The sequence below is a fragment of the Narcine bancroftii genome, chromosome 4 (assembly GCF_036971445.1).
Source record: "Narcine bancroftii isolate sNarBan1 chromosome 4, sNarBan1.hap1, whole genome shotgun sequence".
NCBI classification, from domain to species: domain Eukaryota; kingdom Metazoa; phylum Chordata; class Chondrichthyes; order Torpediniformes; family Narcinidae; genus Narcine; species Narcine bancroftii.
Window position 1 is genome coordinate 100583749 of NC_091472.1, and position 22868 is coordinate 100606616.

The following is a 22868-nucleotide window of genomic DNA, read 5'->3' on the forward strand; positions in this document are numbered from 1 at the left end:
GTGGCTGATTAAAAAAGAACAACAAGTCCCTCTCTCTGAAAACCGATAAGAACCTTTCTGAGCAGTAACTATTTACCTTTCAAGAACCAAAGCCTGGTGAACTTTATAAATGTTAAAAGAATTGCCTGCAACCAGTGAACTTGGAGGAATGAGAAATGAGATTGGACTGTGAACCGAAGAACTTTTCTGAACTTACACACACATTACTACATACACGTGCCCTTAGAATTAGAAGGGGATTAAGTTAGGTTAAGTAAGTCAATAGAGTTAAATTAAAGTTTGATTCTATCTTCATGTTTAAAGATAATTAAAAGCAACTTTTGTTTAAGCAACCATTTGTCATGGTGAATATCTATTGCTGCTGGGTTTTGGGGTCCTCTGGGCTTGTAACAACACCTAAACCCCAGGACCTGCATCAGCCAAGTCTCTGTAAAGGCCACAATGTTGCAAATCCATGTCCTGGACAATGCTCCAAGTTCATATCCCTTATTCATAACACTCCTTCCATTGAAATAGACATTTCAAACCGTCCAACAGACTACATTTATGCTTCCTCCCTTGCTTTACCTTCCTTACAAACCCACAACATACTGCATCATGCTTTTAACTTTCTGCCTTATTCTCTGCCCTCACATTCTGGTCCCCAACCCCCTGCCAAACAAATTTAAATTTGCCCCAACATCTCTAGCAATCCTGCCTGCCAGGATATTTGCACCTCTCTAGTTCAGGTGCTACTCGTTATTTTTGTTCAGGTCAGACCTTCCCCAAAAGAGCTCCCAATGATCCACAAATCTAAGCCCTGCCCCCTACCCCAACTCTTCAGTCACACATTTATCTGTCACAACTTCCTATTCTTACCCTCATTGGCACATAGTACAGGCAGCAATCCTGAGATTACCATGCGTGAGGACCTGCTTTTCAGTTTTCTCACTCCCTTAGCATCTCATTCCTACTCCTACCTATGTTATTGGTACCAATATGGACCACGACATCTGGCTGCTCAACCACCCGTTTCAGAATGCTGTGGACACGATCAGAGCTCTCCCTGACCCTGGCATATGGGAGACAACATACCATCCTGGAGTCTCTATCTTGTTCACAGAACCTCCTACCTGTTCACCTAACTTTTGATCCCAAATCACTATTGTTCTCCTCCTCCCCTTCCCTTCTTAGCTCAAGAGCCAGACTCTGTGACATAACCCTAGTAGATAGTTTCCACCTCCCTCTCGCCAAACAGTATTCAAAGTGATATTTATTGTTGAGGGGAACAGCCATAGGGCTGCTCTGCACTGACTGCATCTTCCCCTACCATCTCCCAGCAGTCACCCTCCTGACTCCTGCCTTTTGGGGATGATCGTCTCCCTGCAGCTCCTGTCTACTACTTTCTCTGCCTCTTGAATGATCTGGATTTCATCCAGCTCCAGTTTCTTAACTCAGTCTGTAAGGAGCTGCAGCTGGATGCATCTCTTTATCTCAGAATCTTATCTACTTCTATCCAATCCCTCAGCCTCCTTCACTCTACAGAAAAAAAGGAGCCCATTCCTATCCATCTCTCCTCATAACCAAGACCTCCAATATAGACAAAATCCTAGTGAATATCCTCTGCACTTACCAGAATAATAGCATCCTTCCTATAGTGTGGCTACCACAACCACACAACCCTCCAGGTTTGAACTAGGCAGTGTTTAATAAAATTGCAACTCAATATCTGAACTCTTACAGTGAATGAATGCTTATAATTGGTTGGGGCAATATGCCTTCTTCACCACCCTCTCCACGTGTGGTTGCCACTTTCAGAGAACCATGGACTTGGATCCCATGGTCCTTTTGTTCATAAACATTCCATAACACATCTTACATCTTTTTAAATTCCCAAAATTTTCCAACTGCTTTTGTTGGGATTCTATTCCATCTACCAATGCTCTGTCCAACTCTCAAGGTGATCCTACTTTAGCCTGAGCTATCCACGACAACAATTTTCACATCTGCAAACTTGCACAACATACTTCCTATATTCACATCCAAGTCGTTCATTAGCACCAAAGAGAAAATGGTATCCAAACTCAGACTTCCACTCTAACCAGTAGTCTGGACAACTGTTCAACCAGAACATGTTTCAACCAAGAGATTTCATGGAACAATACAACACAGGTCTTTCAGCCTACGTGTCGGTGCCAATCACGATGTCCAAATCAAACTTTAACTGCACTGCTTGCTCTTAATAGATATCCCTCCATCCCTTTGATATTCATAGGTCTAATTTTGTCCCTTAAAACCTACTATTGTGTCTGCTTCCACTATTACCCCTGGCACCCCATTTCAGACAGCCACAACTTTAAAATACTTGTATCATACATGTCCCTTAAATTTGCTCCCCCTCACCTGAAACCCATATCCTCGAATGTGTGACGCTTTTACCCTGGGGAAAAGATTCTAATTGTCTACCCTATCAATGTCTCTCATGATTTTATAAACTTTTGTCAGGTCTCCCCTCAGCCTCCAACACTTCAGAGAAAACAAGCCAAGTTTGTTCATATCTCTGTACTCTTTCAAAAGCCTTCACGTCCTTTATATAATAGAAACATGGGAATGGCAATTCTCGCACAGCCATTTTCGGTAAACTTTTGACCCCCAGATTCCTCTTTCAAGAGCCCTCTTGCATCTGACATCCCAAACTGCAATATTTGTATGGATTAATGCCACTTGCCATTTCTGTGACTAGGCTAGTAGTATACTTTGATAGCCATCTACACGGTCCACAATTCCACCAATCTTTCATCCTCTGCAAACTTAGTAATCTACTCTGCTACTTTTTCATTCAAGTCCCTTATGTCCATCACAAGCAACAGAGGTCCAAAGACTGATCTCTGGGGAACACTTCTGATCAGAGGCCTCCAGCCTGAAAAACAATCTTTCATCACTACCCTCCGTTTTCTATAAGCCAGGCACCATCATTTCTAAACTATCAACTCACATGGATCCCATACATTTGCACCTTCTCAATCAATCTACCATGAAGGATTTTGTCAAATTCCAAGAAGGCAACGTTACTGCTTTACCCTCATCAACAACCATTTACATTTCCTCAAAAAAAAATTAAATTGATGACATACGACTTGCACTTCAAAACCATCTTTAATGACCAGGACTTTACAAATGTGCACAAGAACATGAACAGGAGAAGGCCATCTGGCACATTGAGCCTGGGCATGGACTCAGCTCCACCCACCTCCCCTTTCCCCATAATCCTTAATTTGCCTACAGCTTCCTCAGACAGACAGACAAGTCCACATATTCACTACTCTGTTAAAAGCAGTTCCTCCTTATTGGTCTTAAATCTACTCCCTGACAAACCTTGAGGCTACGTCCCTTGTCCTACCTACCAGTGAAAACTGGTAGTGATCCTGTCTCTATCTTATTATCTTTTCCATAATTTTAACATTTCTACAAGATCCTTTCTCATTCTTCTGAATTCTATGAGTATAGTCCCAGGCATCTCAATCTCTCCTCATAAATTCCAAAATCAACCTGATGAACTTGCACTGACCTGCCTCCAAAGCCAATACAACTTTTCTCAAGTAAGGAAACAAGAATTGCAGTACCAACATTTGCAGCAGAACCTCCTGCTTTTAAATTAGGCTCTTTCAGGTGGCCAAAATACCCCTATGTTGGGAGACCACCTGAAAGAGTAGGAGGTGCCTTTGAGGTGCACTTTTCAATCCTCCTCCGAGAGGGATAATCGCTGGAGAACTGAAGTCCTCCTAGGCACCTGAATGCAGCCGGCTGCTAAGGGGATGACAATCAGCTGGCGAGCGCCTGACAGCCCCCTCCCCACTGCCCAGGACTTCAGGGCTGGAGTGGCCATCGCGGGTCTACAGGGCTGGGGTGGCCGGCCCTGATGTCCCGCACCAACCACCCCAGCCTTGTCGTCCTGAAGGGATAGGAGCCGGAGTGCGGTTAGAGGCCTCTCCTGCAAATTCAATCCCTCCAGCAATGAAGGCTAACATTCTATTTGGCTTGCAGTACAAAGCATCCAGAGAAAGTACAAGGCAGTTTTGGGCCTGAGCCCTTCTTTAGGAGGGCCGAAAATCAGGTAGATGTCTGAATAAAAAGGTGGGGGAGGGGGTGCAGAAGTACACAGGCTAAATAGGTAAGAGTTGGATACATGGGAAGGTAGAAGAGAAAGAAGCTGAGAAGTGATGGGGAGAAGGCAGTAGGTTGAGAAAGATAGCTCTCCAATAGGAGAGAAAGGGGTGGGGTACTGGAGGAAGGGAGACAGAGTTAAGAGAAGAGAGACTGAAGGAGAGGAATTACAAAATTAGAAAAGTTGATATTGATCACACCTGTTTGATTCTATTTGCATTCTTCATTAGGTATTCAATACAATTCATTGCAGTTGGTGGCTCAGAAAGGTTATATCATATGGGATCCAAGGAGAGATAGTCAAATGGATTAAAAAAAACAGGCTTCATGGAAGAAGGCAGAGGGTGGCGGTGAAAGGTTGTTTTGACTGGAGACCTGCAAGTGGTGTGCTTTAGGATTCTGTGCTGTGCCCATTGCTGTTTGTCATCTGCATTAATGATTAAGATAAAAATCTACATGGTATGATAAGGAAATTTCCAAGTGACACTAAAGTCTCTGACATTGTGTGAAAGATAGTTCCCACAAATTGCAGCAGGATCTTGAGTGACTGAGCAGATGGGCAGAGGAATGGTTGATGGAATTTAATACAGAGAAATAGGTGTTGTGGCGGCGCACATCTCTTGGAGCGAACCGGCCCCACTTATATCGCCGCACTGGTGGGGCAACTGCAGGAAGATGGCGCTGTCGGGGCTTACTGATTACCTTGTGGTAAGTACCAGCTTGCGCCCTGGGCAACATTACATCATCACCGCCATGTGGGGCGTAACTCCCCTTGGCCTTAAAGGGGCACGCACGAAATTCAAATAAACAGTTCAATTGAAACCTCCACTATGTCCTATGGTGTGTTTCTATGTGTGTAGCAGCCGCTACACTGTTACATTTTGCGAAGCCTAACATGATGAGTGAATAATGGGGATCTGGAAAGTGTTGTGGAGCAGAGGGATCCAAGAATAGTTAGAGAGTACCTTGAAAGTGGCACAACAGGTGGAAAGGATGGTCATAAAGGTTTTTTGGCACATCGGCATTCATCAGTCAGAGCACTGAGTATTGAAGACATGTTGCAACAAGACTGGTGAGACCACATTGGGTTCTGTTTTGGCCGCCATGGTCCAAGAAAGATGTTGTCAAACTCTCTGCAGATTCTGTATTCACAGGCAATTTGTCTTTCCACTCTTTTTAGTATCATAACAAATTTTGATATTTGGCTGCCTGTTTTGAATCGTCAACGTGTATGGGTCCAGTACTGACCCCTGCAGCACTCTGCTCACCACCGAATCCCAACCAGCCAAACATCCATTTATTTCCACTTTCTGCCTTCTATTGATTAACTAACCCTCTATCCATGTGAATACATTACCCAACTCCATCCATCTAGATTTTTTGGATACATGCCTTTTATGTAGCACCTTATCAAACGTTCCATCCCTAATTACCCTTTCCAATAGATTCTATCACTGATGTGAAGTCACTGGCCTATAATTTCCCAGATCATCTTTTTTCCCTTTTTGAACTGGCGTGGATTAGAGAACTTTAGTAAATCTTTTCTGTACCATATCCAATTGTATAACATAATTTCTATAGCTAGGTGATCAATACTGCACATAACATTCCACGTGTGGCCTCACAAACAGTTTGTACAACTTGAACATGACATCCCAACACTTGTATTCAATGGCCCAATCAATGATGGCAAGCATCCCAAACTTTCTCTTCACTACTGTCTACATAACACTCCACATAACACTCTTTTGGGCCCTGCTTTTAACAGAACAAGTCCTGTCCTGGGTTGATTTATCCAAATGAAGCACCTTACACACTGCCAATTCCTTAGCCCAGTTCCCCATCTGATAGATTCTGTTGCAAACCCAGATAACTTTCTTCGCTGTGCACCGCAGCATGTATTTTCGTATCAGCAAATTTACTCACCTTGACAAACATCCTTGTCCAATTATGTTCTAGTACTGAACCCGGAGGTACTCCACTGGTCACACAGACTTCAAGCCTGGAAAAACTGCCTTCTACAACTACTCTCTGACACAGATTTTTTTTGCGCAAGTCCAGTTGGCCTCCTGTGCATATTAACCTTTCATACAAACTTTTTCCAAATGGTTTACTAAAATCCATATAAGTTGCATCAACTGTCTTCCCCTTGTCTAACCTCTATCACCTCAGCAAAATATCCCTCTCCCTATGGTGTGAAAAGGCGAGTGGCCAAGCAGGGAAAGAGGTGTGCTGCATCACATTGGCCATTAAAATTAAGAATCATACCATGTGACAACAGCAGGCCATTTCAGGGCCACTTCGGATCATCAGCTCAATGTAGGCGGTCCTCATTACCCATAAATCACCCAGAGTAGTTCCTGCTCCCTCCCTAGATAACAACTTTCAATGAATCAATAAGCTAAATGAACCTAAAGTATCTGCATTTACTCTCAAACTCCATTCCACCTATTTTGAGAAGTAAATTTGTTTTGTTCTGATTATTATTCCACACATTGTGGCAGATGTGTTAAAAATGAAAGCCTGATGCAAAAACTAAATGAGGGGCGAATATCACAATTATCAAGTGTAACTTTTGTTATTTTCACTTATGAAATTAATTTCACACTTCCAAGTTAGAAAGTTTTCTTTTCAAACAAAGCCTGTTTTGCCATTGCAATGATTAAATAACGAAAAATCCTACATTTTAAAGAATTGATAGCCATTTCAAATAAATATCATCTGACACTTTCAATTTAGGACTCATCAGAGTGCTTTTTCAATGCACCTTTGTCCCCTATTAATTTAATGACAAAGAATTTGTATTACATTAGTACTTCTCGGAATATACAAAAAAGATCATGCAAGTTCATCCAGGTGCAAAATGTTAATAAGTTGAAAGACTGCATCCAATTGTCTGCTTTTTTGACAAAGTTACATATCTTTGTCATAGTGAAATCTTTAATTTAAAACCCTTTCTCTGACTAATTTCAATAATGGAAGATCAGTGCAATTTCATGGTTGTAATGCAAATCCATAAAAGGAAAGAATGGTACCACAGAGAGTGCAACATCCTCATTTCATTAGATCAAGTCCAAAGCCAGGGGAACGACACTATAAATAGCAAATGCACAGCAGAATGATTTCACGTGAAATTGGATAGGCTCAGGACAGATCCGGCAACTAAAAAAATGCCTGTTAAACAGGAAGGTCTACAGACGATGTGATTGTAGTGCAATACACAAAAGTGCTGAAGAAACTCAGCAGATCATGCAGCAGCTTCAAGAAGGAAAGGTTAACCAACATTTTGGGCCCAAGCCCTTAATCAAGTATGAGCAAAAAAATAGGAAGGGGCCTGAATGAAAAAAGGGGAGGAGAGGAGAGACGAAGGGGCAGGGGAGGAGTAAGAGGTTACAGGTGGAAGGGCAGAAAGGAAAAAAGGCTGAAAATAGGGAGAGGTGTTAATTCAATGGAGAGGGAAGAGAAGGGAAGAGGATCAGGAGCTGAAGGAAAGGAGACAGAGGGATGGGAGAGTGATAGGCGAGAGGGAGGGGTTCAACAGAACTTGCTCTCACCCTCAATAACTTTTTTAAAATTCCCACTCTGTCCAAGTCAAAGAAAGGTGGAGCCATGGGTACCTGCATGGCTCCCAGCTATGCCTGCCTTGTTGGGTATTCATGCTGCAATTCTACATAGGCAAGGCTCTTCCACTCGAACTTCCTCTACTACATCAATGACTAAATTGGTGCTGCTTTCTGCACTCATGATGAATGCATCAACTTTATCCAATTTGCTGCTAACTTTCACCCTGACCTCAAATTCAATTGGTCCATCTCAGGTAATGTTATTCCTTTTCTTGATCCATTTCCATCTTGGGAGACCAATTCTCTGCAGATATTTTCTAAAAACCTACCAACTCCCTATCACCTTGATGACGCTTCATTACACCCTGTCTTAAGTAAGGATTCTCTTCCTTTCTCACAATTCTTTCACCTTCAATGCATCTGCTCCCAGAATAAGGACTTCAATTTCAGAACATCCGTGATGTCCACCTTCTCTACTGCCGTCAACAGTCCTTACCTGCATCTTCTCTATTTCCTGCACAGATGCACAGGCCTCCTCCACCCCGAGATGTAACAAGGACAGGATTCCCATGGTCCTCGCCCACTAATTGTCACTTCCATCATATTATCCTCTGCCATTTCCACCATCTACAACACCATCCCACCATCAGAAACATCTTCCCCCCTCTACTTTCTGCAGGGTCGTTCCATCTGGAACTCCTTCACCCACTCATGCCTTCTCAATAATTGCCCTCTCAGTACCTATCCATGTGACAGCAAAAAAATGCTACACTTACGTCCACATCTCCTCCCTCACCACTATTGGGGGCCCCAAACAGTTCTTCCAAGTGAGGCTACACTTCATTTGTGAATCTACAGGTGTCATCCAATGCATGTGGTGCTCCAATTATGGCCTCCTCAAATATGTTGACTGGGAGATAGTTTTGCTGAGCACCTGCACTGTTCACTGCAATAAAAGGGACCTCCCAGCAGACATAGAATTAAATTCCACACCATTGTCACACTGACAAGTCTACCCATGACCTAATGCACGGCCAAGCCAATGCAACCTGCAAACTCGGCCCCCTCCAACCAGACGGCATTAATATCGACCTCCAGTTTCTGTTAAAACCTTTCCCTCAAGTCTATCTCTTTCCCTATTGCTGACTCCTTTCCTCAAACTCCCCAGCCTCTTTCCTTCACTCTCCGTTTGGAGAGCTATCTCCTCCCCTTCACCTCATCTTTTTTCTCTTCTATTCTCCCACCTGTATCTATTTGTGACTTCTTACCTCTCAGCCTTTCCCCTTCCCGCTTCCTCCCATCTTTTTATTGAGGCACCTGCCTGCTTTTTGCTCATACCTTGACAAAAAGCTTAGGCCCGAAAAGTTGATCATCTTATTTTCTACAGATCCTGAATGATCTGCTGTTTCTCCAGCATTTTTGTGTAAAAATGCCTCTTGGTTGGGTGAGAACAGGCTGGGAAGAGAAGGTGATAAATATTTGGACTGGGGTGAGATTCAAATGAGCCACAAATAGGTCAAGACCAAACCAGCTTTAATTTTATATTAGACTAGAATTCAAATCTACTACCTTCAATCAATTGCACATGGACCCATACACATTTGCAAAATTGCACCAGCTGGAACTTAAATGGAATGGATGAAGTCACGGCATGGATTGCCCATCTGAATTATTCAGATTACCTCCCAGTGTTGCACTAACATCTTTTTTTTTTAAAAAACACTCAAAAACCTGCAGCAAAATCATTTTTTTTTACAGCAAACAGAAAAATTAATTTAAAGAATTACCATTTTCTTCTGCCTTATTGGAGTCATCACAAAGTTTTCTGAAGCCATTTTGTTTAAGTCATCAGTCTGAACATCGTTACCAATCATCAACTTACCCCAAAACCCTTTAGCCAGAACTATTTAGTTTTGGGGGGAAAATTCTTTATAAACTCCACACACGGCATTATTGCAATTAAGCCATGGGCAAAATTAATAATGGTATACACTCGATAGAGGCAGGTGTGATCAATTTGCACTCAGCTCTACTGCTGTGTAAATGTAGGAATAAGTTACAATTGGTAGAGCTGCTACCTCAGATTCTGTAACCTAGGTCTAATTCTGACCAGCGATAAACTACTGAGTTTGCACATTCTGTCAGTCTGTGGGTTTCCACTGGGTGCTCCAGTTTCCTTCCATATGCCAGAAATATCCAGTTGGGAAGTTAATTCACCATTCAAAGTCATTCCTGATGTATTGAGGAGTGGTAAAATCTGCAGGAAATTGGTGGGAGGATTAAATTAGGCTAAATGGGTGGTTCATGGTTGGTGAATATTCTGTGCTGCTTCATTATAATAGATTAGATACATGAAAGTGTAAGAAACAGTAAATTTCCCTGATTTCATAACATACATCTTCAGAAGAGGGAAAAATTATGGAATTTTCAGGCCCCGACAGAGAAGGCTAGAAAATACAGCAATATCCCTTTAGTGTTTTTATTCATTGTATTCCCACAAAAGCCAAAATAATCCTTCCATATATTAAGTGCCTGAGCTGAAGAAAAACCATTACCTTCAGGAGCCAAATGCAAGACCAAACATGACTAAATCAAGCAATTTTCCAAATTGTACTAGCAGCTGCAAGCAGTCTGAAACTGAATGACATGCAACAATAAATTACCCCATCTGTAGGGATAAATTCCATTAAAATGAATGAAGTTATATTGTTCTCAAGAGGGTTATTAATTTTCTCATTCATTTATGCATGCACAAAAATTATTAAAAAAGGTATTAGAATTCTAATATATTCCTAATATCAACAAAGAAAACTAATGAAATAAGAACACATCTTTGTGATGGGACACTTTGATGAAATATTAGTGTAAGGAACTGTTTCATAATTCAAAAGTGATGAATTTCAAAACAAAAAGTGCACTTCAAGCCAATAGACTAACACTTAAATAGCAATGTTATGCAAGATTTGCAAAACAAGAAGAATGAGGCAATGATAAATGGAACCTCTTTTTATTGCGTTAGTAGATGAAATGCACACTAAAATTTGCTGTAATAGAAAGCAAGTCATGAACTATTGTGTGTAATTTGGATAGTCACTTTATCTGTTTTTAAATAAACCCACACAGAAAAAGCACGGTAAAGTGCATAAAACTTGAGAACTATAAGTAGTGAGAACAGAGTGAAAATTTTGTCACAACGAGCTCAGCAGATTAATGTAAACAGATGGTGCCTGGAAAAGGCAATTCTAAATTACAATGTTGTATCATATTTAGTTGCTGAATGCACAAAAATTTTAAAACTCAAATTCAAAACAAACAGCCTTAAAATCCAGAAATGAAAAAAATTGCAGCTGTAGTGACCTGTGAACCAAGTCAAGACCCGGCTCACAAAATGGTTGACGATTGCACTGCGGGAAACAGCGGGGACGTCGGCCAATTGGAAGCTTGCGCCGTGATGACGTCACTCCTGTCATCAGAGCTGGGTGTGTGTGTTTCCAAAGGTGATGGACCAGGCAGCTAAAGCTGCCAACATTCTGGGCATTGCTGCCACATGTGTGGTTCTCACTGGCCAAGCCCAGTTACACTTTTTATACATCACCACCAACAACACCCACTATTACAATGCAGTGAGCTCGCTTGACCAGGACATGCCAGTGAGGGTCATCGATTACCTACAGTAGCCTCCAGAGCAACACAAATACAGTGCCCTCAAAGAGCTATTAACCTGCACATTTGGGCTATCATGGTGCGAGTGCACTGCCCGTTTGCTGCACATGGACAGTTTGGGGGATAGGGCCCCACCCGGCCTCATGAGCTAGATCCTTGCACTCATTGAGGGACACAGCCTTGCTTACTCTTTCAGCAGATATTCCTGGAGCAGCTTCCAGAGACTATCTAACTCTTGCTCACTGGCGAGGACTTTAGCGATCTGAGGAAAGTCGCAGCTCAGGCAGATGTGCTGTGGAGAGCAAAGAATGACAACTGCACCTCGGTGGAACAGATTGCCAAGTCCCAAACCCAGCCAGCAACAAGGCCACAGTATACAGAGGCAAGTGGACACACCCCCAACTCAGCCATATTGCTAAATCATCAACGATGGGGTGCGTGGGCCCGTCGATGTCACCGATCCTGCATGTTTCCAGGAAACAGTCATTAATGGCTGTGGCAGTTGGCAAACATGACAGCCTCCTCCATGTTGGGAAGGCAGTTCCTCTTGGACACAGGTGCAGAAATAAATGTCCTCCACCCCCCCCACCCCCCGCCAACCCACACCTGGAACATCAAATAGCATCCTTCTTCCTCCCCCTTCCCCAAATCTATGGCCTATGACACCCAGGAAGCCAAGCTGAGACCAGCAGTGAGGGCAGCGAACAGCACCTCCATACGAAGTTACGGCACCCGCATCATCCCCCTACAATTTGCTGGCCACTGATTTAAGTGGACTTTTACTGTGTTGCAGTGACGCAACTGCTCCTGGGAGCCAATTTCCTGTGCGCCCATTGCCTGCTGGTAGACTTATAAGGGCAGCATTTTCAGACAATTCCCCTAGGGAAAGCCAAACTACCAACCCCCACCTTGACTCTGTCACGTTGTCCATCAATGCCTACACACGCATCCTAGCGGAGTTCCCCGGAATCTTGGTGCCACAATTCTCCTCCACAGAACCAAAGTATGGGGTAAGGCACCTCATCCTCAGAGGGCCCTCCTCTCCATGCCAGGGTATGCCACCTTCTCCCGAAAAGCTTGCCCTCGCCAAAGAGGAATTTAAGAAAGTGGAGGAGTTGGGGATAGTGTGATGGTCGGACAGCCCCTGCGCCTTCCCCCATACATGATCCCAAAGCCAGCAGGAGGGTGGAGGTCATCTGGTCATTATCGATGCCTCAATGAGGCTACCACACCAGATAGATACCCTGTACCCCATATCCAGAACTCTACTGCCAACTGACAAGGAGCACGGGTATTTTCAAAGGTCAATTTCATCAGGGGTTATCATCAAATCCCAGTGCACCTCAAGCACATAACCAAAACCATCATAATCACCCCCTTCAGCCTGTTCAAATTCATGAAGATACTCTTTGGGGTTAAGAACACTGCTCAGACATTTAAGTCGCTGATGGACTCAGTTGGCCGGGTTCTCCCATTTGCGTTCATCGACTTGGACCATATCCTTTTTGCCAGCTGCAAACATTCAGAGCACAGAGCCCACCTCAGACAACCATTCACCTGCCTGCAGGAATTTAGGCTGACCATCAACCTTGCCAAGTGTCAGTTCAGGAGGGGAATAACTGACTTCCTGGGGCATCTGACTGACAGGTACAGGGCGAAGGTGGAGGTCATTCAACGGTTCATGAAACCTCACACTGTGAAGGGGCTGCAGGAGTTTGCCAGTCTGATCAACTTCTATCATTGATTCATACTGGCAGCAGCTCATATCATGCACGCCATTTTTGTGTTCATGGCAGGGAAAAGATATTGCCTGGGATGAGGAGGAACTCAGAGGCGTTCCAGAAGATGAAAGACGCTCTGGTTAACGCCACTCGCCTAGTTCACCTCAGGCAGGAGGGACCAACCACCCTCACGGTGGAGGTCTCCAGCAAAGTGGTCAGAAGGGTCCTCAAACAGCTAATCGACAGGCAATGGCAGCCCCTAGCCTTCTTTAGCAGGCTCCTCTGAACTTAAATACAGAGTCTTTAACTGGGAGCTATTGGCGCTGTTCCTGGTGGTCAGGCACTTTCGATATTTTCTGGAAGGCAGACAATTCAAGGTCTTCACAGACCTCAAACAGTGGTTGGCCAGGCAGCAGAGGCACCTTTCCTACGTGTCTTAATTCACTATGGACATCCAACACATTTCCAGCAAGAACAAAGTGGTGGCTGATCCACACTCTCGCTCCATCATCAAATCCATCCATGTCCTGTCCCAGGGCATAAACTATTCATCCCTAAGAAGGGTAGAACATGACAACCCTAAGATCCCGGTGTACAGGATACCACTTTCGAAACTGTGGCTGGAGGATGTTGTCATCACCCCAAGCAACCAGATACTCCTCTGCAAACCCCTCCTCATCATGCCGGCAGCATAGAGACAGCAGGTCTTTGACGTGGTGGACAACCTGACAAATCCGGCTTCAGAACTACAGTAAAGATGTGGCCAGCAGTTTCGTCTGGCACAGGTTCCACAGTCAGACAGTGGGCCAAGATCTGCATGCTTTGCCAGTTATCTAAGGTGCAAACTCATTCTGAAGCATCTCCCCAGACTTTTGAGCCAACACATAGGTTCAGCCATGTCCACATCATGGGGCTGCTACCAGTTTCCCATAGGGCGAGATACCTCCTCATGATGGTTGACCACTCCACAAGGGTTGCTGAAGGTGATCCCAATAGCCGACACGACCATGGAGCCTGTGGCAGGGCACTAATCAACACCCGAGTTCTAGGTTCGGAGTCCAGGAACATCTCATCTTTGACAGGGAGCGCAGTTTACCTTGGGGCTATGGGCAGTGCTAGCCAAACTGTTGGGAATAAAACTTCATACCACAGCACATCACCCACAGGCCAACAGTTAGTGGAGAGATTCCACAGACACTTAAAAGCACTCAAGGGTCCAACAAGGCAGATGAACTGTCTTGGGTTCTTCTTGGGATACACACCATGCTGGAGGAGGACTTCAATCCCTCCACAGTGAAAATGGTCCATGGCGCACCCTTGATAATCCCGGAGGAGTTCTTGGCCATTGCCAATGATCTAAAAACCTCCACGGTTGCACTGAAAGAGCTGAGAGAAAGACTGGGTACCCTAGCCCCTCTATAGCCCCTGCCATACTGCCAGCCCAAATCTTTCATCCTCAAGGACTTGCATACCTGTCAATATGTTTTTGTGCGAAGGGAAGCACACCAGGTACCCCTCCAACAGTCATGAGGGGCCATACAGAGTAGTCAAGCACAATGGGTCAATGTATGCATTGACATTGCTGGCAAAAAGGAAACCTTCACCCTCGACCGCCTGAAACCAGCTCATATAGACATGAGCCAGCCAGTTGAGACTCAGCCCCTGTGATGCAGAGGTAGGCAGCCCAAAGCAGCAGTGGACACTCTGATCGCTGGTTCTTGGGGGGGGGGGGGATTGTGTAGGGGTCCATGAACTGAGTCCTAATCCAGCTCACAAAATGGGCAGGAAACACGACAATCGCTAAGGCCTCGCAGAGACTAATGGCCGTCGTCCCATGAGTCCTTCTGCACAGCGGGAAACAGTGGGCAACAGATAGAACCCCAGCACTGCGTTAACATCATTCCTGTTGTCAGAGGCAGGGAGTGAATATATCCATAGTTGGCAATTTAATAAATAAGTCTTTGACCTCGATTTGATGGTGTGTGGGGGATTCTTACTCCACACTTCGCATTACGTGCATGCTACACAGCTACCAAAAATCAAACTAAAACACTGTTGGTCAGTGAGAATCTATGGAGAGAGGAAAAGAGATTTTTTCAGCAAAGTCGAGAAGAATCTTCAACGGATATTAACTTTGCTTCTGGGTGACATGCTGAAGTAAAAATCTATGACAGTACAGAACAGTATGGGCCCTTATACCTACTCCATGTTCATCTCTCCAAGAGACCAACTTCCAGCATCACCTCGTCAATGCATTCAGGCTCCTACCCCTCTGTGTTTTCCCCCTAAACTTTCCTCCACTCACCTCAAATAGATATCCTCTGCTATTAGCCATTGTCAACCTGGGAAAAAGCAGCTGGCTGTCCACCCTATCTTTGACTCAATCTTGAAAACCTTTATTAAGTCGCTTCTCATTCTCTGTCGCACTGAAGTTCAAGTTTATTTATACCAGTGCAACCTGATGAAACAGCAGTCTCTGGTCTACATTGCAGAACTGTGCAAAACACTACTACAGCATAACATACATACAAACAATACATGTACACAATATATGTGTACATATATTAAAACAAATTGTCTTAATATTCTTAATAAATATTCATCATGGAGACCTGTTTTAGCTGACATTAAGCAGTCTCACTGCCCATGGGAAGAAGCTGTCCTCTGCCTGGTGGGTCTGACTCCAATAGTTCTATCTTTTTCCCATTCAGGAGTAGCTGCATGTGGTCTGATAGGGGTCCTCTCTGATTTTGCGAGTTCTCTTTGAATAATAATCCTGGTAAATCACATCAAAGTGGGGTGGAGGTTGGGGTTGAAAGGAGACCCCAGTGATTCTCTGTTGCTTTTATGGTCCTGTGAGTAAACATTCGATTCATGGCTCCACAGCAACCACACCCACACGAAAATTCAGCTGTCCAGGACGCTCCAGATAAAGCCGCTGTAGAAAGTTGACAGAAAGGTGGCCAGTCGCCTCAGGAAGTGTAGTTGCTATTGTGCCTTCCTGACCAATGACAAGATGTTGTGTCCAGGATAAGTCACTTCTCAAGTGGACTCAAAGAACTTCTCCATCTCCATCAATGAGCTATTAATATGTGAGAGAGAATGAGAACCTCTGGTCCTCCTGAAGTTGACAATCATCTCCTTTGTCTTGTCCACTTTGAGACTCAGGTTGTTAATTTCTGCACCATTTCACAAGTTTTTCTAAGTCTTCTCTGTATTTCAACTTGTTGCTGCTGCTGAGGCCAATTACTGTCATATCATCTGCAAACTTGATGACACTTTTAGAGCTAGATCTGGCAGTACAGTGGTGTGTCAGTCGAATGAACAGAAGCAGACTGAGAACATAGCCCTGAAGTGCTCAACATTCTCCCGCCAATGCTGACAGACTCTAATCTTTCCGTTAGGAAGTCCAGAATCCAGTTACAGAGAAGGGTGTTCAGTCTCAGCGAGGACAGCTTCTCCACCAGCTTCTGGGGTATGATCACATTAAATGCCCGGCTGAAGTCAATGAACAGCAGCCTGGGAGAGGAAGACTTGTTCTCCTAGTGGGTCAGGTCAGAGTGGAGAGACAAGGCTCAGAATCACCGGTTTCATCTGTAGGCAAATTGAAAGAGGTCGAGTGTCTCTGGAAGGTGTGCTTTGATACATTCCATCACAAGATGCTCAAAGCATTTGATAATAGTGGAGGTTAGTGCCACTGGGCAGGAGTCATTGACGCACGTTGCTGCTTCCCTCTCTGCTACTGGGATGATGGTGGCTGCCTTGAAACTTGCAGGGACGATGAACTGCTGCATATTGAAGCAAAAAGTCCTAGCTCACTCAACCTTTGTTCATGAGATATGTTCTCCAATTTTGGCAGCATCCTGGTAAATCTCCTCTGAAGCTTCCACATCCTTCCTAGAACAAGGTGATCAAAACTGAACATAATACTTCAAATTTAGTCAGTTTTGTAGAGCTGCAAATTGCTTCGTGGCTCTTGAACTTAATCCTCTACCCATGAAGGTAAGTACACCATATGCTTTCTTAACTACCCCATTAAATTGTGCGGCAACCTTCTTGGACCACAAGATCCCTCTGTTGCTCCACACCATTAAGAATCTTGCCATTAACCACTTCAATTTTGATCTTCCAAAATGTTTCACTTCACACTGCCAGCATTTTCCATTTTAAGTAAAAGTCTGATTCACAGATGTGAAAGTGTTCGAACGATTATCGATAACTGAAACCTAACCTTACTTCACTAAAGCATCAAATAAAACCAGAAAATACTTGCCACAGATTAAGAACTCAAAAAAAAACAAACATTTGCCATCTTGAGTGAAGGACTCCATGGTCATAAATTTTCTGCTATGAATGCAATTTTTCTGTTGAATTTTATAAATCAACATGGAACCTCAAGTAAAAGATTGTCAGTCTTGTTGCAAGTTATTGCAAATACAGTAAAATACCCATTATCTGGAATTCAAGCAACTGGCAACCTCCAGCAACTGGCAACACCCCCACCTCCAAGGAAATAAATAATAAATAATGTTTAAAATTGTAAATGTTCTCCAAAGTAACACAAATCTTTGGTGATGGGAGCAAAAATTCAGCTAGTGGAGCGCCCCAGTCGTGCCCTGCCTGCAGCTGTCTGAATAAAGTAAGTTTGAATAAAGTTATTTGAATGATGCCACCCATGAAGAGTCGGCTGATGCCACTTCCTGCTGGGTCGACTGTTTCCCTGCTGAGTAAGAGACTTTATCTTTATTAATATAAAGTATATTAGTAAACTTGGGGTAGGAGGGGATAATTATGACAATGTTAAGGTTGGGACAATGCTATTACACTACTAATGAGTTTTTAAAAAAAATTATTTTAAAATATTTTATTTAAAAAAAACATTTCATTAAATTCAAAATTTCAGAAATTTATAGAAGGAAAGAAAAGCCACTTTCACCTCCCCCCCCAAAACCCCTAGAAAGAAAAAGTATGAAATAAATTTAGAGAAAGACAAACCGGAAAATGCCAGGGGAATAATGCATTTATATCAAAGTCTAATATTGGACGTTACCAAGAAGTTAGGTCTTCAGAGAGTTTATCAAACATACAAACCCACATTTTGTAAATATGGGCATGTAGCGGCCCACCATCATGGAGATCGAGCCAGCACATCGCACGGTAGTAAACAGCAGCATAACACACGTCCCTTAACACAACGAACTGGTGCGGTTGAAAGCTGGAGCAGTATAAGACCAGCAGCCCTAAAATAGCGCTGGCCAAGCTGCCCAGCTTACAGATCAATAACAGCATTTGAATTTAAATTTAATTTTTTTTTTAAGTTACAGAAATTTCCTGATTAAGGTCTAAAATACTGATTTTTTTTTTTACAAATTACATTACATTTGCAATTTCTTTGTTTCATTAACAGTTTATTCTTAATGCAGGTGTATTAGTTGGGCATTGTAAGAGTGTGTCTGAGGCAACTGGAAAATTTGCATATACAGTATCCACAATCTCGTAGGTGCTGGATACCAGGGACTTAACTGTAATAGGAAAATAAAAGAATAGCATTCTACTTCAACTACATGTTGAGCTACCTGCCTTCTTAGAGATTTTGGTAAAGGCATTAAGAACAAACTGGTTTAGCTGGTAACTATAAAAGACATCCTGATTGTAAAATATTTTCCAGTGATTGCACCGTACAGAAACAAGCCTTTCAGCTTACTATGTCCATCCAACCATCTAAGTCCCATTTATCACACGCCCGTGAGAGGATCATCCATCATCATACCTATTCCACTTGCATGATTAGGCAGTAATATTTCAGTGAGCATTTTGTATAACAAATGAATGTAAAAGTAGAAATCCCAAATCTTTGCAATCTTCTTTTCTTTCTTTGGCTTGGCTTCGCGGACGAAGATTTATGGAGGGGGTAAAAAGTCCACGTCAGCTGCAGGCTCGTTTGTGGCTGACCAGTCCGATGCGGGACAGGCAGACACGATTGCAGCGGTTGCAAGGGAAAATTGGTTGGTTGGGGTTGGGTGTTGGGTTTTTCCTCCTTTGCCTTTTGTCAGTGAGGTGGGCTCTGCGGTCTTCTTCAAAGGAGGCTGCTGCCCGCCAAACTGTGAGGCGCCAAGATGCACGGTTTGAGGCGTTATCAGCCCACTGGCGGTGGTCAATGTGGCAGGCACCAAGAGATTTCTTTAGGCAGTCCTTGTACCTTTTCTTTGGTGCACCTCTGTCACGGTGGCCAGTGGAGAGCTCGCCATATAATACGATCTTGGGAAGGCGATGGTCCTCCATTCTGGAGACGTGACCCATCCAGCGCAGCTGGATCTTCAGCAGCGTGGACTCGATGCTGTCGACCTCTGCCATCTCGAGTACCTCGACGTTAGGGGTGTGAGCGCTCCAATGGATGTTGAGGATGGAGCGGAGTCAACGCTGGTGGAAGCGTTCTAGGAGCCGTAGGTGGTGCCGGTAGAGGACCCATGATTCGGAGCCGAACAGGAGTGTGGGTATGACAACGGCTCTGTATACGCTTATCTTTGTGAGGTTTTTCAGTTGGTTGTTTTTCCAGACTCTTTTGTGTAGTCTTCCAAAGGCGCTATTTGCCTTGGCGAGTCTGTTGTCTATCTCATTGTCTATTTCTACAAATATTAACATACTATGTATGCACCTGCAATAAATGATTAACAGTACAAAAAACATCCTAGGTCTTCCTGATTGCTTACTGGAGGCCAACTTTAAAAAAAAATTATCAAATTGTATGGAAGTGCACACCCCAGAAATTGGACTTCAGAAGATCATAGACAAATTGGGAGAAAGAGTGGACACATGGTACATTATACAAAGTAAATTAGTTAAATCACATTGTGAAAATGAATGAGGATAATAAAAACTAAAAGACCAGAGACAGGAGTTAATGTTTTATAAATATTGCAAAAGCTACACCATTCTTTGGTTAATCTTATATTCAACTACAATTTAATACCAAACAATTTAAATGTACTCTCTGCTGTGACTTAAAAAAAAACCAGTAAAGTATGTAATCAGCTTCCCAATCTGCAGTTTAAAGACTGAAGCTTATGCCTGCAGTAACAGGAAAGGGAACTTGGTTTTATTAACGACAAAAACATTAAAAGCATTCAAAGTTAAGCCCTTAGTAATTTATTAGAAATAAGATTAAGTATGTTCGATGACACTGGACAAAATATTTTAAAATGTTTGCTTCCTGAAAAAATTGATGATAGACAAATTTAAGCTGAACACAAAGATAACTTAAGATTTGCTGCATTATGTAGGAAATTAGAAAAACATTAAATTAATTTTTATTGAATTTAGTATATTTAAAGAATGATGCTGACACATTGCATTAGTTCAACTGACCTAAAAATGTTTTGCCACTGATTTTTGTTTGTACTCAGCATCTGATGCCTCTTGTTTCAGTGTCCAACAATGGTCAACCAGCATTGATGAATTCCAGTTGCCACAATACCAGTTTTCCATGGTTGCAATGTCCTGGTGAAACTTTTCACCATGTTCTTCACTGACTGCACCAAGATCAACAGGGAAGTCCAAGATCAAATACAGAAAATTAACTTTCAATGACATGCTTCACTTCACGTTTTGTATGCTTGAAGCATGTTAAAAATATGAGAGGAAATAACAAAAATAGATTACATCTAAAAAGGTACATGGTTGGAACATTTTAAGGTGATTTTTGTGATCAGCAGTCCAAAATCCATAAAATACACCCAAGAATGTTCAGGAAACAAAATCATAATCCGATGCAAACCATTAATTAATCTAATAAACAGAGCCACAACAGAGTACATAAAATCCATGGAACAGATCTCTTGTACAATGTGGGAACTCAATTATGTTAAATGATTTGCAGAAACATAGGCCCAAGAAGCTTCATTAATCAGAAGAGCTCAAACTCTGGGCAAAAGATCACAAATCATCCAAAAAGCTGAACTGTTTCATGGCTAACATAGTTCAGAAAATAATCACACTACAGCTCAATAGAATGAAAGCAAGAAGTTTCTGGCCCAAAGAAGAAGTCGCATTGTACGAGTCAGCTCTGGGAAATAAGCCAGCCAATGTGGAGTGAGCACAAGTGGGATAAAATCTAGGAAATATGGATTATATATTTTGTCTTTGAATAGCCTAGGAAAAGAACAAAGTGCCATGGCAGAATTAATCAATTGGAGAAGGGTCAATTTCAATGGGATAAGAACCATCTGGCCCAAGCAAATTGGAATCAAAGTTTGGCAAGAAATACAGTAATTCAACAGCTGAAGTTTAAACCACAGCCTAGGTATACTCCCAAGACGACAAGGGTAGCAACAAATTTAAGACCTGTCCTCTTCTATGCTTCAATGAAGGAGTCAAAGGTTTAGAACTTGACCTCCATATCTGCAGGTCTTTTTCCTCTTTGAGCCATTTCTCCTCAACTAGTATTGTATGTAGTGGCACATTACCTGCTAATAGTGAGGTCATATTCTTGCACAAGTATTCTTACAGAGCAAACGCTCTTCAGTATTTCACATGACCTGCTTTTATTAAGCACATGCACATTTTAAGTCAAGTAAACATTAAGGGTCATTGGAATGACTTCATCACCAACATCGAAGTACTCGAGCTGGCAGAGTCCGCAAGCATCGAATCCAGGCTGCTGAAGACCCAAATGCGCTGGGTGGGTCATGTCTCCAGAATGGAGGACCATCGCCTTCCCAAGATCGCTCTCCACTGGCCAACGAGACAGAGGTGCACCAATGAAGAGGTACAAGGACTGCTTAAAGAAATCTTAGTGGCTGCCACATTGACCACCGCCAGTGGGCTGACATCGCCTCCAACCGTGCATCTTGGCGCCTCACAGTTCGGCGGGCAGCAACCTCCTTTGAAGAAAACCGCAGAGCCCACCTCACTGACAAAAGACAAAAGAGGAAAAACCCAACACCCAACCCCAACCAACCAATTTTCCCTTGCAACCGCGCCTGCCTGTCCTGCATCAGACTTGTCAGTCATCAACAAGCCTGCAGCAGACGTGGACGTACCCCTCCATAAATCTTCGTCCGCGAAGCCAAGCCAAAGAAAAAGAAAAAAGTGCGTACACGCGTGGGTACGTGTGTGTGTGTGTGTGTGTGTGTGTGTGTGTGTGTGTGTGTGTGTGTGTGTGTGTGTGTGTGTGTGTGTGTGTTTATACATACACACCTTTCATACATGGATCTTTAAGTTTTGACAGAAGTATTCTGTGTACCTCTAAATTATAATGAGCACTGTCTAGCACAAAATGATAAGTCATTAATCAAGCCAAGAGTGGAAAGCCAGTCCTCATCCGAGAAGGTTATATTAAGATCCCGTTCCCAGTCATTTTTAATCTTAATCATTGAGGTTAGTCTCAAACCCAGTAAATTATTGTAAATATCTGATATTAACCCACTCTGAACAAACTGCAAACTAAAAATAAAATTAAAAATATTTGAGTCTGCAATTCAAGGAAAATTTTGTACCTTAGAATGAACAAAATATCTAACTTGCAAATATTTTAAAAAATATCTATTGGAAATCTTAAATTTAAATGACAATTGTTCAAAAACAGCAAAATTCTTAAGAATAAATAAATAAATCTTGGCAACTTTTAATAACTTATCTACACTATTTCTCAAAGCCTGCATCTATAAACAGAAGATAGAAAGAAGTGGTCATCTACAATGGGACTCACCAGGGAAAAACTACTGCAACCAAAAAAATTTCCAAAATGGATTCCATATTCTTAGTCTCCTCATTATCTGAT

The 22868-nt window shown here is 42.8% G+C and overlaps 1 protein-coding gene across 1 annotated transcript in view; it reads right to left on the reverse strand.

The window, feature by feature from the left end:
- Positions 1 to 22868, reverse strand: part of znf292b (zinc finger protein 292b) — a 210965-nt gene that overhangs the window by 158022 nt on the left and 30075 nt on the right. The gene's annotated exons all lie outside the window — the stretch shown is intronic.